The sequence below is a fragment of the Schistocerca cancellata genome, chromosome 9 (assembly GCF_023864275.1).
Source record: "Schistocerca cancellata isolate TAMUIC-IGC-003103 chromosome 9, iqSchCanc2.1, whole genome shotgun sequence".
Taxonomy (NCBI): domain Eukaryota; kingdom Metazoa; phylum Arthropoda; class Insecta; order Orthoptera; family Acrididae; genus Schistocerca; species Schistocerca cancellata.
In genome coordinates, this window is record NC_064634.1 from 526,389,831 (window position 1) to 526,405,588 (window position 15,758).

A 15,758-nucleotide genomic window follows, 5' to 3' on the forward strand; every position below is an offset into this window, starting at 1 on the left:
GCCAGCAATAGACCCATGGAGACAAGTCTGCTGGAGGACGATGTATTGAATCGGGACGCAATTTGTGTGGTCCATCGTCATTAGTTGGCACTGAATGTTACAATTCACTATCAGTTTTTCGTCCGATTCGAAAATCTTTGACTAACAGCAGAACGGCAATAAGGTGACCGAGGCAGCAATAGACTCATGGAGACAAGTCTGCTGGAGGACGATGTATTGAATCGGGACGCAATTTGAGTGTTCCATCGTCATTAGGAGGCCCTGACCGTTACAATTCACTATCAGTTTTTCGTCCGATTCGAAAGTCTTTGACTCACAGCAGAACGGCCATAAGGTGCCCGAGGCAGCAATAGACCCATGAAGACAAGTCGGCTGGAGGACGATGTATAAAATCGAGACGCAATTTGAGTGATCCATCGTCATTAGGTGGCCCTGAAAGTTACAATTCACTATCAGTTTTTCGTCCGATTCGAAAATCTTAGACTCACAGCATAACGGCCATAAGGTGCCCGAGGCAGCAATAGACACATGGAGACAAGTCGGCTGGAGGACGATGTATTGAATCGGGACGCAATTTGAGTGTTCCATCGTCATTAGGAGGCCCTGAATGTTACAATTAACCATCAGTTTTTTGTCCGATTTGAAAATCTTTGACTAACAGCAGAACGGCCATAAGGTGCCCGAGGCAGCAATAGACCCATGGATTCGAAAATCTCTGACTCACAGCAGAACGACCATAAGGTGCCCGAGGCAGCAATAGACCCATGGAGACAAGTCGGCTGGAGGACGATGTATTGAATCGGGACGCAATTTGAGTGTTCCATCGTCATTAGGAGGCCCTGAATGTTACAATTAACCATCAGTTTTTCGTCCCATTCGATAATCTAGACTCACGGGAGAACGACCATAAGGTGCCCGAGGCAGCAATAGACCCATGGAGACAAGTCTGCTGGAGGACGATGTATTGAATCGGGACGCAATTTGAGTGATCCATCGTCATTAGGTGGCCCTGAACGTTACATTTCACTATCAGTTTTTCGTCCGATTCGAAAATCTTAGACTCACAGCATAACGGCCATAAGGTGCCCGAGGCAGCAATAGACACATAGAGACATTTCTGTTGGAGGACGAGGTATTGAATCGGGACGCAATTTGAGTGTTCCATCGTCATTAGGAGGCCCTGAACGTTACAATTCACTATCAGTTTTTTGTCCGATTTGAAAATCTTTGACTAACAGCAGAACGGCCATAAGGTGCCCGAGGCAGCAATTGACCCATGGAGACAAGTCTGCTGGAGGACGATGTATTGAATCGGGACGCAATTAGTGTGGTCCATCGTCATTAGTTGGCACTGAATGTTACAATTCACTATCAGTTTTTCGTCCGATTCGAAAATCTTTAACTAACAGCACAACGGCCATAAGGTGACCGAGGCAGCAATAGACCCATGGAGACAAGTCTGCTGGAGGACGATGTATTGAATCGGGACGCAATTTGAGTGTTCCATCGTCATTAGGAGGCCCTGACCGTTACAATTCACTATCAGTTTTTCGTCCGATTCGAAAATCTTTGACTCACAGCAGAACGGCCATAAGGTGCCCGAGGCAGCAATAGACCCATGGAGACAAGTCGGCTGGAGGACGATGTATTAAATCGGGACGCAATTTGAGTGATCCATCGTCATTAGGAGGCCCTGAACCTTACTATTCACTATCAGTTTTTCGTCCGATTCGAAAATCTTTGACTCACAGCAGAACGGCCATAAGGTGCCCGAGGCAGCAATAGACCCATGGAGACAAGTCTGCTGGAGGACGAGGTATTGAATCGGGACGCAATTTGAGTGTTCCATCGTCATTAGGAGGCCCTGAACGTTACAATTCACTATCAGTTTTTCGTCCGATTCGAAAATCTTTGACTCACAGCAGAACGGCCATAAGGTGCCCGAGGTAGCAATAGACCCATGGAGTCAAGTCGGCTGGAGGACGATGTATTGGATCGGGACGCAATTTGTGTGGTCCATCGTCATTAGGTGGCACTGAATGTTACAATTCACTATCAGTTTTTCGTCCGATTCGAAAATCTTTGACTAACAGCAGAACGGCTATAAGGTGACCGAGGCAGCAATAGACCCATGGAGACAAGTCGGCTGGAGGACGATGTAATAAATCGGGACGCAATTTGAGTGTTCCATCGTCATTAGGAGGCCCGGAAAGTTACAATTCACTATCAGTTTTTCGTCCGATTCGAAAATCTTTGACTCACAGCAGAACGACCATAAGGTGCCCGAGGCAGCAATAGACCCATGGAGACAAGTCGGCTGCAGGACGATGTATTGAATCGGGACGCAATTTGAGTGTTCCATCGTCATTAGGAGGCCCTGAATGTTACAATTAACCATCAGTTTTTCGTCCCATTCGATAATCTAGACTCACGTTAGAACGACCATAAGGTGCCCGAGGCAGCAATAGACCCATGGAGACAAGTCTGCTGGAGGACGATGTATTGAATCGGGACGCAATTTGAGTGATCCATCGTCATTAGGTGGCCCTGAACGTTACAATTCACTATCAGTTTTTCGTCCGATTCGAAAATCTTTGACTCACAGCAGAACGCCCATGAGGTGCCCGAGGCAGCAATAGACCCATGGAGATAAGTCTGCTGGAGGACGAGGTATTGAATCGGGTCGCAATTTGAGTGTTCGATCGTCAGTAAGAGGCCCTGAACGTTACAATTCACTATCAGTTTTTCGTCCGATTCGAAAATCTTTGACTCACAGCAGAACGGCCATAAGGTGCCCGAGGCAGCAATAGACCCATGGAAACAAGTCTGCTGGAGGACGATGTATTGAATCGGGACGCATTTTGAGTGATCCATCGTCATTAGGTGGCCCTGGACGTTACAATTCACTATCAGTTTTTCGTCCGATTCGAAAATCTTGGACTCATAGCAGAACGGCCATAAGGTGCCCGAGGCAGCAATAGACCCATGGAGACAAGTCTGCTGGAGGACGATATATTGAATCGGGACGCAATTTGTGTGATCCATCGTCATTAGTTGGCCCTGAACGTTACAATTCACTATCAGTTTTTCGTCCGATTCGAAAATCTTTGACTCACAGCAGAACGCCCATGAGGTGCCCGAGGCAGCAATAGACCCATGGAGATAAGTCTGCTGGAGGACGAGGTATTGAATCGGGTCGCAATTTGAGTGTTCGATCGTCAGTAAGAGGCCCTGAACATTACAATTCACTATCAGTTTTTCGTCCGATCCGAAAATCTTTGACTCACAGCAGAACGGCCATAAGGTGCCCGAGGCAGCAATAGACCCATGGAAACAAGTCTGCTGGAGGACGATGTATTGAATCGGGACGCAATTTGAGTGTTCCATCGTCATTAGGAGGCCCTGAATGTTACAATTAACCATCAGTTTTTCGTCCCATTCGATAATCTAGACTCACGGGAGAACGACCATAAGGTGCCCGAGGCAGCAATAGACCCATGGAGACAAGTCTGCTGGAGGACGATGTATTGAATCGGGACGCAATTTGAGTGATCCATCGTCATTAGGTGGCCCTGAACGTTACATTTCACTATCAGTTTTTCGTCCGTTTCGAAAATTTTAGACTCACAGCATAACGGCCATAAGGTGCCCGAGGCAGCAATAGACCCATAGAAACATTTCTGTTGGAGGACGAGGTATTGAATCGGGACGCAATTTGAGTGTTCCATCGTCATTAGGAGGCCCTGAACGTTACAATTCACTATCAGTTTTTTGTCCGATTTGAAAATCTTTGACTAACAGCAGAACGGCCATAAGGTGCCCGAGGCAGCAATAGACCCATGGAGACAAGTCTGCTGGAGGACCATGTATTGAATCGGGACGCAATTTGAGTGTTCCATCGTCATTAGGAGGCCCTGAACGTTACAATTCACTATCAGGTTTTCGTCCGATTCGAAAATCTTTGACTCACAGCAGAACGGCCATAAGGTGCCCGAGCCAGCAATAGACCCATGGAGACAAGTCGGCTGGAGGACGATGTATTGAATCGCGATGCAATTTGAGTTTTCCATCGTCATTAGGAGGCCCTGAACGTTACAATTAACTATCAGTTTTGCGTCGGATTCGAAAATCTAGACTCACAAGAGACGGACCATAAGGTGCCCGAGGTTAGCAATATCCCCTTGGAGACAAGTCGGCTGGAGGACGATGTAATGAATCGCGATGCAATTTGAGATTTCCATCCTCATTAAGAGGCCCTGAATGTTACAATTAACATCAGCTTTGCGTCCGATTCAAAAAGCTAGACTCACAGGAGTCGGACCATAAGGTGCACGAGGCAGCAATATTCCCTTGGAGACAAGTCGGCTGGAGGACGATGAATTGAATCTGGACGGAATGTGAGTATTCATCGTCATTAGGAGACCCTGAACGCTACAGTTAACCGTCAGTTTTGCTTGGGATTCGAAAATCTAGACACACAGGAGACGGACCATAAGGTGCCCGAGGAAGCAATATCCCCTTGTAGACAAGTCGGCTGGAGGACGATGTATTGAATCGCGACGCAATTTGAGTGTTCCATCGTCATTAGGATGCCCTCAACGTAACAATTTACCATCAGTTTTGCATCGGATTCGAAAATCTAGACTCACAGGAGACTGACCGTAAGGTTCGTGAGGCAGCATTATCCCCTTGGAGACAAGTCGGCTGGAGGACGCTCTATTGAATCGCGACGCAATTTGAGTTTTCCATCGTCATTAGGAGGCCTGAACGGTACAATTAACTATGAGTTTTGCGTTCGATTCGAAAATGTAGACTCACAGGAAAACGACATTAAGGTGCCATAGGCTGCAATACACCCTTGGAGACAAGTCAGCTGGAGGACGATTTATTGAATCGCGACGCAATTTGAGTGTTCCATCGTCATTAGGAGGCCCTGAACGTTACAATTCACTATCAGTTTTTCGTCCGATTCGAAAATCTTTGACTCACAGCAGAACGGCCATAAGGTGCCCGAGGTAGCAATAGACCCATGGAGTCAAGTCGGCTGGAGGACGATGTATTGGATCGGGACGCAATTTGTGTGGTCCATCGTCATTAGGCGGCACTGAATGTTACAATTCACTATCAGTTTTTCGTCCGATTCGAAAATCTTTGACTAACAGCAGAACGGCTATAAGGTGACCGAGGCAGCAATAGACCCATGGAGACAAGTCGGCTGGAGGACGATGTAATAAATCGGGACGCAATTTGAGTGTTCCATCGTCATTAGGAGGCCGGAAAGTTACAATTCACTATCAGTTTTTCGTCCGATTCGAAAATCTTTGACTCACAGCAGAACGACCATAAGGTGCCCGAGGCAGCAATAGACCCATGGAGACAAGTCGGCTGCAGGACGATGTATTGAATCGGGACGCAATTTGAGTGTTCCATCGTCATTAGGAGGCCCTGAATGTTACAATTAACCATCAGTTTTTCGTCCCATTCGATAATCTAGACTCACGGGAGAACGACCATAAGGTGCCCGAGGCAGCAATAGACCCATGGAGACAAGTCTGCTGGAGGACGATGTATTGAATCGGGACGCAATTTGAGTGATACATCGTCATTAGGTGGCCCTGAACGTTACAATTCACTATCAGTTTTTCGTCCGATTCGAAAATCTTTGACTCACAGCAGAACGCCCATGAGGTGCCCGAGGCAGCAATAGACCCATGGAGATAAGTCTGCTGGAGGACGAGGTATTGAATCGGGTCGCAATTTGAGTGTTCGATCGTCAGTAAGAGGCCCTGAACGTTACAATTCACTATCAGTTTTTCGTCCGATTCGAAAATCTTTGACTCACAGCAGAACGGCCATAAGGTGCCCGAGGCAGCAATAGACCCATGGAAACAAGTCTGCTGGAGGACGATGTATTGAATCGGGACGCATTTTGAGTGATCCATCGTCATTAGGTGGCCCTGAACGTTACAATTCACTATCAGTTTTTCGTCGGATTCGAAAATCTTGGACTCATAGCAGAACGGCCATAAGGTGCCCGAGGCAGCAATAGACCCATGGAGACAAGTCTGCTGGAGGACGATGTATTGAATCGGGACGCAATTTGGGTGTTCCATCGTCATTAGGAGGCCCTGAGTGTTACAGTTAACCATCAGTTTTTCGTCCCATTCGATAATCTAGACTCACGGGAGAACGACCATAAGGTGCCCGAGGCAGCAATAGACCCATGGAGACAAGTCTGCTGGAGGACGATGTATTGAATCGGGACGCAATTTGTGTGATCCATCGTCATTAGTTGGCCCTGAACGTTACAATTCACTATCAGTTTTTCGTCCGATTCGAAAATCTTTGACTCACAGCAGAACGCCCATGAGGTGCCCGAGGCAGCAATAGACCCATGGAGATAAGTCTGCTGGAGGACGAGGTATTGAATCGGGTCGCAATTTGAGTGTTCGATCGTCAGTAAGAGGCCCTGAACGTTACAATTCACTATCAGTTTTTCGTCCGATTCGAAAATCTTTGACTCACAGCAGAACGGCCATAAGGTGCCCGAGGCAGCAATAGACCCATGGAAACAAGTCTGCTGGAGGACGATGTATTGAATCGGGACGCAATTTGAGTGTTCCATCGTCATTAGGAGGCCCTGAATGTTACAATTAACCATCAGTTTTTCGTCCCATTCGATAATCTAGACTCACGGGAGAACGACCATAAGGTGCCCGAGGCAGCAATAGACCCATGGAGACAAGTCTGCTGGAGGACGATGTATTGAATCGGGACGCAATTTGAGTGATCCATCGTCATTAGGTGGCCCTGAACGTTACATTTCACTATCAGTTTTTCGTCCGTTTCGAAAATCTTAGACTCACAGCATAACGGCCATAAGGTGCCCGAGGCAGCAATAGACCCATAGAGACATTTCTGTTGGAGGACGAGGTATTGAATCGGGACGCAATTTGAGTGTTCCATCGTCATTAGGAGGCCCTGAACGTTACAATTCACTATCAGTTTTTTGTCCGATTTGAAAATCTTTGACTAACAGCAGAACGGCCATAAGGTGCCCGAGGCAGCAATAGACCCATGGAGACAAGTCTGCTGGAGGACCATGTATTGAATCGGGACGCAATTTGAGTGTTCCATCGTCATTAGGAGGCCCTGAACGTTACAATTCACTATCAGGTTTTCGTCCGATTCGAAAATCTTTGACTCACAGCAGAACGGCCATAAGGTGCCCGAGCCAGCAATAGACCCATGGAGACAAGTCGGCTGGAGGACGATGTATTGAATCGCGATGCAATTTGAGTTTTCCATCGTCATTAGGAGGCCCTGAACGTTACAATTAACTATCAGTTTTGCGTCGGATTCGAAAATCTAGACTCACAAGAGACGGACCATAAGGTGCCCGAGGTTAGCAATATCACCTTGGAGACAAGTCGGCTGGAGGGCGATGTAATGAATCGCGATGCAATTTGAGATTTCCATCCTCATTAAGAGGCCCTGAATGTTACAATTAACATCAGCTTTGCGTCCGATTCAAAAAGCTAGACTCACAGGAGTCGGACCATAAGGTGCACGAGGCAGCAATATTCCCTTGGAGACAAGTCGGCTGGAGGACGATGAATTGAATCTGGACGGAATGTGAGTATTCATCGTCATTAGGAGACCCTGAACGCTACAGTTAACCGTCAGTTTTGCTTGGGGTTCGAAAATCTAGACACACAGGAGACGGACCATAAGGTGCCCGAGGAAGCAATATCCCCTTGTAGACAAGTCGGCTGGAGGACGATGTATTGAATCGCGACGCAATTTGAGTGTTCCATCGTCATTAGGATGCCCTCAACGTAACAATTTACCATCAGTTTTGCATCGGATTCGAAAATCTAGACTCACAGGAGACTGACCGTAAGGTTCGTGAGGCAGCATTATCCCCTTGGAGACAAGTCGGCTGGAGGACGCTCTATTGAATCGCGACGCAATTTGAGTTTTCCATCGTCATTAGGAGGCCTGAACGGTACAATTAACTATGAGTTTTGCGTTCGATTCGAAAATGTAGACTCACAGGAAAACGACATTAAGGTGCCATAGGCTGCAATACACCCTTGGAGACAAGTCAGCTGGAGGACGATTTATTGAATCGCGACGCAATTTGAGTGTTCCATCGTCATTAGGAGGCCCTGAACGTTACAACTAACCATCAGTTTCTCATCGGATTAAAAAAACTAGACTCACAGGAGACTGACCATAAGGTGCCAGAGGCAGCAATATCCCCTTGGAGACAAGTCGGCTGGAGGACGATGTTTTGAATCGCGATGCAATTTGAGTTTTCCATCATCATTAGGAGGCACTGAACATTACAATTAACTATCAGTTTTGGGTCCGATTCGAAAATCTAGACTCACAGGTACTGAATATAAGGTGCCCGAGGCAGCAATACCCCCTTGGAGACAAGTTGGCTGGAGGACGATGTGTTGAATCGCGATGCAATTTGAGTTTTCCATCGTGATTAGAAGACCCTGAACGTTATAATTAACTATCAGTTTTGCGTCGGATTCGAAAATCTAGACTCACTGTAAACGGACAATAAGGTGCCCGAGGCAGCAATATCCCCTTGGAGACAAGTTGGCTGGAGGACGATTTATTGATTCGCACATGCAATTTGAGTGATCCATCGTCATTAGGAGGCCCTGAACGTTACAATTAGCCATCAGTTTTGCGTCGGATTCGAAAATCTAGACTCACAGGAGAAGGACCATAAGGTGCCCGAGGCAGCAATATCCCCTAGGAGACAAGTCGGCTGGAGGACGATTTATTGAATCGCGATGCAATTTGAGTGTTCCATCGTCATTAGGAGGCCCTGAACGTTACAATTAACCATCAGTTTTGCGTCGAATTCGAAAATCTAGACTCACAGGAGACGGACCATAAGGTGCCCGAGGCAGCAATATCCCCTTGTAGACAAGTCGGCTGGAGGACGATGTATTGAATCGCGACGCAATTTGAGTGTTCCATCGTCATTAGGAGGCCCTGAACGTTACAATTAACCATCAGTTTTGCGTCGGATTCGAAAATCTAGACTCACAGGAGACGGACCATAAGGTGGCCGAGGCAGCAATATCCCCTTCTAGACAAGTCGGCTGGAGGACGATTTATTGAATCGCGACGCAATTTGAGTGTTCCATCGTCATTAGGATGCCCTGAACGTTACAATTAACCATCAGTTTTGCATCGCATTCGAAAATCTAGACTCACAGGAGACTGAACGTAAGGTGCCCGAGGCAGCAATATCCCCTTGGAGACAAGTCGGCTGGAGGACGCTGTATTGAGTCGCGATGCAATTTGAGGTTTCCATCGTCATTAGGAGGCCCTGAACGTTACAATTAACAATCAGTTATCCGTCCGATTCGAAAATCTAGACTCACAGGAAAACGACCATAAGGTGCTACAGGCAGCAATATCCCCTTGGAGACAAGTCGGCTGGAGGACGATGTATTGAATCGCGATGCAATATGAGTTTTACATCGTCATTAGGAGGCCCTGAACGTTACAATTAACTATCAGTTTTGCGTCGGATTCGAAAATCTAGACTCACAAGAGACGGACCATAAGGTGCCCGAGGTTAGCAATATCCCCTTGGAGACAAGTCGGCTGGAGGACGATGTATTGAATCGCGACGCAATTTGAGTTTTCCATCGTCATTAGGAGGCCCTGAACGTTACAACTAACCATCAGTTTCTCATCGGATTAAAAAAACTAGACTCACAGGAGACTGACCGTAAGGTGCGTAAGGTAGCATTATCCCCTTGGAGACAAGTCGGCTCGAGGACGCTGTATTGAATCGCGACGCAATTTGAGTGTTCCATCGTCATTAGGATGCCCTCAACGTTACAATTAACCATCAGTTTTGCGTCCGATTCGAAAATCTAGACTCACAGGTACAGACCATAAGGTGCCCGAGGCAGCAATACCCCCTTGGAGACAAGTTGGCTGGAGGACGATGTGTTGAATCGCGATGCAATTTGGGTTTTCCATCGTGATGAGAAGACCCTGATCGTTATAATTAACTATCAGTTTTGCGTCGGATTCGAAAATCTAGACTCACTGTAAACGGACAATAAGGTGCCCGAAGCAGCAATATCCCCTTGGAGACAAGTTGGCTGGAGGACGATTTATTGAATCGCGATGCAATTTGAGTGTTCCATCGTCATTAGGAGGCCCTGAACGTTACAATTAACCATCAGTTTTGCGTCGAATTCGAAAATCTAGACTCACAGGAGACGGACCATAAGGTGCCCCAGGCAGCAATATCCCCTTGTAGACACTTGTAGACAATATAAGGTGTCCGATTTATTGAATCGCGACGCAATTTGAGTGTTCCATCGTCATTAGGAGGCCCTGAACGTTACAATTAACCATAAGTTTTGCGTCGTATTCGAAAATCTAGACTCACAGGAGACTGACCATAAGGTGCCCGAGGCAGCAATATCCCCTTGTAGACAAGTCGGCTGGAGGACGATGTATTGAATCGCGACGCAATTTGAGTGTTCCATCCTCATTAGGATGCCCTGAACGTTACAATTAACCATCAGTTTTGCATCGCATTCGAAAATCTAGACTCACAGGAGACTGAACGTAAGGTGCCCGAGGCAGCAATATCCCCTTGGAGACAAGTCGGCTGGAGGACGCTGTATTGAGTCGCGATGCAATTTGAGGTTTCCATCGTCATTAGGAGGCCCTGAACGTTACAATTAACAATCAGTTATCCGTCCGATTCGAAAATCTAGACTCACAGGAAAACGACCATAAGGTGCCCGAGGCAGCAATATCCCCTTGGAGACAAGTTGGCTGGAGGACGATTTATTGAATCGCGACGTAATTTGAGTGTTCCATCGTCATTAGGAGGCCCTGAACGTTACAATTAACCATCAGCTTCGAGTCGGATTCGAAAATCTAGACTCACAGGAGACGGACCATAAGGTGCCCGAGGCAGCAATATCCCCTCCTAGACAAATCGGCTGGAGGACGATGTATTCAATCGCGACGCAATTTGAGTGTTCCACCGTCATTAGGATGCCCTGAACGTTACAATTAACCATCAGTTTTGCATCGGATTCGAAAATCTGGACTCACAGGAGAACGACCTTAAGGTGCCCGACGTATCAATATCCCCTTGGAGACAAGTCGGCTGGAGGAAGATTTATTGAATCGCGACGCAATTAGAGTGTTCCATTGTCATTAGGAGGCACTGAACGTTACAATTAACTATCAGTTTTGCGTCGGATTCGAAAATCTAGACTCACAAGAGACGGACCATAAGGTGCCCGAGGTTAGCAATATCCCCTTGGAGACAAGTCGGCTGGAGGACGATGTATTGAATCGCGACATAATTTGAGTTTTCCATCGTCATTAGGAGGCCCTGAACGTTACAACTAACCATCAGTTTCTCATCGGATTAAAAAAACTAGACTCACAGGAGACTGACCGTAAGGTGCGTGAGGCAGCATTATCCCCTTGGAGACAAGTCGGCTCGAGGACGCTGTATTGAATCGCGACGCAATTTGAGTGTTCCATCGTCATTAGGATGTCCTCAACGTCACAATTAACCATCAGTTTTGCGTTCGATTCGAAAATGTAGACTCACAGGAAAACGACATTAAGGTGCCATAGGCTGCAATACACCCTTGGAGACAAGTCAGCTGGAGGACGATTTATTGAATCGCGACGCAATTTGAGTGTTCCATCGTCTTTAGGAGGCCCTGAACGTTACAACTAACCATCAGTTTCTCATAGGATTAAAAAAACTAGACTCACAGGAGACTGACCATAAGGTGCCAGAGGCAGCAATATCCCCTTGGAGACAAGTCGGCTGGAGGACGATGTTTTGAATCGCGATGCAATTTGAGTTTTCCATCGTCATTAGGAGGCCCTGAACATTACAATTAACTATCAGTTTTGCGTCGAATTCGAAAATCTAGACTCACAGGAGACGGACCATAAGGTGTCCGAGGCAGCAATATCCCCTTGTAGACACTTGTAGACACCATAAGGTGTCCGATTTATTGAATCGCGACGCAATTTGAGTGTTCCATCGTCATTAGGAGGCCCTGAAAGTTACAATTAACCATCAGTTTTGCGTCGAATTCGAAAATCTAGACTCACAGGAGACGGACCATAAGGTGTCCGAGGCAGCAATATCCCCTTGTAGACACTTGTAGACACCATAAGGTGTCCGATTTATTGAATCGCGACGCAATTTGAGTGTTCCATCGTCATTAGGAGGCCCTGAAAGTTACAATTAACCATCAGTTTTGCATCGCATTCGAAAATCTGGACTCACAGGAGACTGAACGTAAGGTGTCCGAGGCAGCAATATCCCCTTGGAGACAAGTCGGCTGGAGGACGCTGTATTGAGTCGCGATGCAATTTGAGGTTTCCATCGTCATTAGGAGGCCCTGAACGTTACAATTAACAATCAGTTATCCGTCCGATTGGAAAATCTAGACTCACAGGAAAACGACCATAAGGTGCCCGAGGCAGCAATATCCCCTTGGAGACAAGTTGGCTGGAGGACGATTTATTGAATCGCGACGCGATTTGAGTGTTCCATCGTCATTAGGAAGCCCTGAGTGTTACAATTAATCATCAGTTTTGAGTCGGATTCGAAAATCCAGACTCACAGGAGACGGACCATAAGGTGCCCGTGGCAGCAATATCCCCTTGGAGACAAGTCGGCTGGAGGACGTTTTATTGATTCGCGACGTAATTTGAGTGTTCCATCGTCATTAGGAGGCCCTGAACGTTACAATTAACCATCAGCTTCGAGTCGGATTCGAAAATCTAGACTCACAGGAGACGGACCATAAGGTGCCCGAGGCAGCAATATCCCCTTCTAGACAAATCGGCTGGAGGACGATGTATTCAATCGCGACGCAATTTGAGTGGTCCACCGTCATTAGGATGCCCTGAACGTTACAATTAACCATCAGTAATGCATCGGATTCGAAAATCTAGACTCACAGGAGAACGACCATAAGGTGCCCGACGTATCAATATCCCCTTGGAGACAAGTCGGCTGGAGGAAGATTTATTGAATCGCGACGCAATTAGAGTGTTCCATTGTCATTAGGAGGCACTGAACGTTACAATTAACTATCAGTTTTGCGTCGGATTCGAAAATCTAGACTCACAAGAGACGGACCATAAGGTGCCCGAGGTTAGCAATATCCCCTTGGTGACAAGTCGGCTGGAGGACGATGTATTGAATCGCGACGCTATTTGAGTTTTCCATCGTCATTAGGAGGCCCTGAACGTTACAACTAACCATCAGTTTCTCATCGGATTAAAAAAACTAGACTCACAGGAGACTGACCGTAAGGTGCGTGAGGCAGCATTATCCCCTTGGAGACAAGTCGGCTCGAGGACGCTGTATTGAATCGCGACGCAATTTGAGTGTTCCATCGTCATTAGGAGGCCCTGAATGTTACAATTAACCATCAGTTTTTCGTCCCATTCGATAATCTAGACTCACGGGAGAACGACCATAAGGTGCCCGAGGCAGCAATAGACCCATGGAGACAAGTCTGCCGGAGGACGATGTATTGAATCGGGACGCAATTTGAGTGATCCATCGTCATTAGGTGGCCCTGAACGTTACATTTCACTATCAGTTTTTCGTCCGTTTCGAAAATCTTAGACTCACAGCATAACGGCCATAAGGTGCCCGAGGCAGCAATAGACCCATAGAGACATTTCTGTTGGAGGACGAGGTATTGAATCGGGACGCAATTTGAGTGTTCCATCGTCATTAGGAGGCCCTGAACGTTACAATTCACTATCAGTTTTTTGTCCGATTTGAAAATCTTTGACTAACAGCAGAACGGCCATAAGGTGCCCGAGGCAGCAATAGACCCATGGAGACAAGTCTGCTGGAGGATCATGTATTGAATCGGGACGCAATTTGAGTGTTCCATCGTCATTAGGAGGCCCTGAACGTTACAATTCACTATCAGGTTTTCGTTCGATTCGAAAATCTTTGACTCACAGCAGAACTGCCATAAGGTGCCCGAGCCAGCAATACACCCATGGAGACAAGTCGGCTGGAGGACGATGTATTGAATCGCGATGCAATTTGAGTTTTCCATCGTCATTAGGAGGCCCTGAACGTTACAATTAACTATCAGTTTTGCGTCGGATTCGAAAATCTAGACTCACAAGAGACGGACCATAAGGTGCCCGAGGTTAGCAATATCCCCTTGGAGACAAGTCGGCTGGAGGGCGATGTAATGAATCGCGATGCAATTTGAGATTTCCATCCTCATTAAGAGGCCCTGAATGTTACAATTAACATCAGCTTTGCGTCCGATTCAAAAAGCTAGACTCACAGGAGTCGGACCATAAGGTGCACGAGGCAGCAATATTCCCTTGGAGACAAGTCGGCTGGAGGACGATGAATTGAATCTGGACGGAATGTGAGTATTCATCGTCATTAGGAGACCCTGAACGCTACAGTTAACCGTCAGTTTTGCTTGGGATTCGAAAATCTAGACACACAGGAGACGGACCATAAGGTGCCCGAGGAAGCAATATCCCCTTGTAGTCAAGTCGGCTGGAGGACGATGTATTGAATCGCGACGCAATTTGAGTGTTCCATCGTCATTAGGATGCCCTCAACGTAACAATTTACCATCAGTTTTGCATCGGATTCGAAAATCTAGACTCACAGGAGACTGACCGTAAGGTTCGTGAGGCAGCATTATCCCCTTGGAGACAAGTCGGCTGGAGGACGCTCTATTGAATCGCGACGCAATTTGAGTTTTCCATCGTCATTAGGAGGCCTGAACGGTACAATTAACTATGAGTTTTGCGTTCGATTCGAAAATGTAGACTCACAGGAAAACGACATTAAGGTGCCATAGGCTGCAATACACCCTTGGAGACAAGTCAGCTGGAGGACGATTTATTGAATCGCGACGCAATTTGAGTGTTCCATCGTCATTAGGAGGCCCTGAACGTTACAATTCACTATCAGTTTTTCGTCCGATTCGAAAATATTTGACTCACAGCAGAACGGCCATAAGGTGCCCGAGGTAGCAATAGACCCATGGAGTCAAGTCGGCTGGAGGACGATGTATTGGATCGGGACGCAATTTGTGTGGTCCATCGTCATTAGGTGGCACTGAATGTTACAATTCACTATCAGTTTTTCGTCCGATTCGAAAATCTTTGACTAACAGCAGAACGGCTATAAGGTGACCGAGGCAGCAATAGACCCATGGAGACAAGGCGGCTGGAGGACGATGTAATAAATCGGGACGCAATTTGAGTGTTCCATCGTCATTAGGAGGCCCGGAAAGTTACAATTCACTATCAGTTTTTCGTCCGATTCGAAAATCTTTGACTCACAGCAGAACGACCATAAGGTGCCCGAGGCAGCAATAGACCCATGGAGACAAGTCGGCTGCAGGACGATGTATTGAATCGGGACGCAATTTGAGTGTTCCATCGTCATTAGGAGGCCCTGAATGTTACAATTAACCATCAGTTTTTCGTCCCATTCGATAATCTAGACTCACGGGAGAACGACCATAAGGTGCCCGAGGCAGCAATAGACCCATGGAGATAAGTCTGCTGGAGGACGAGGTATTGAATCGGGACGCAATTTGAGTGATCCATCGTCATTAGGTGGCCCTGAACGTTACAATTCACTATCAGTTTTTCGTCCGATTCGAAAATCTTTGACTCACAGCAGAACGCCCATGAGGTGC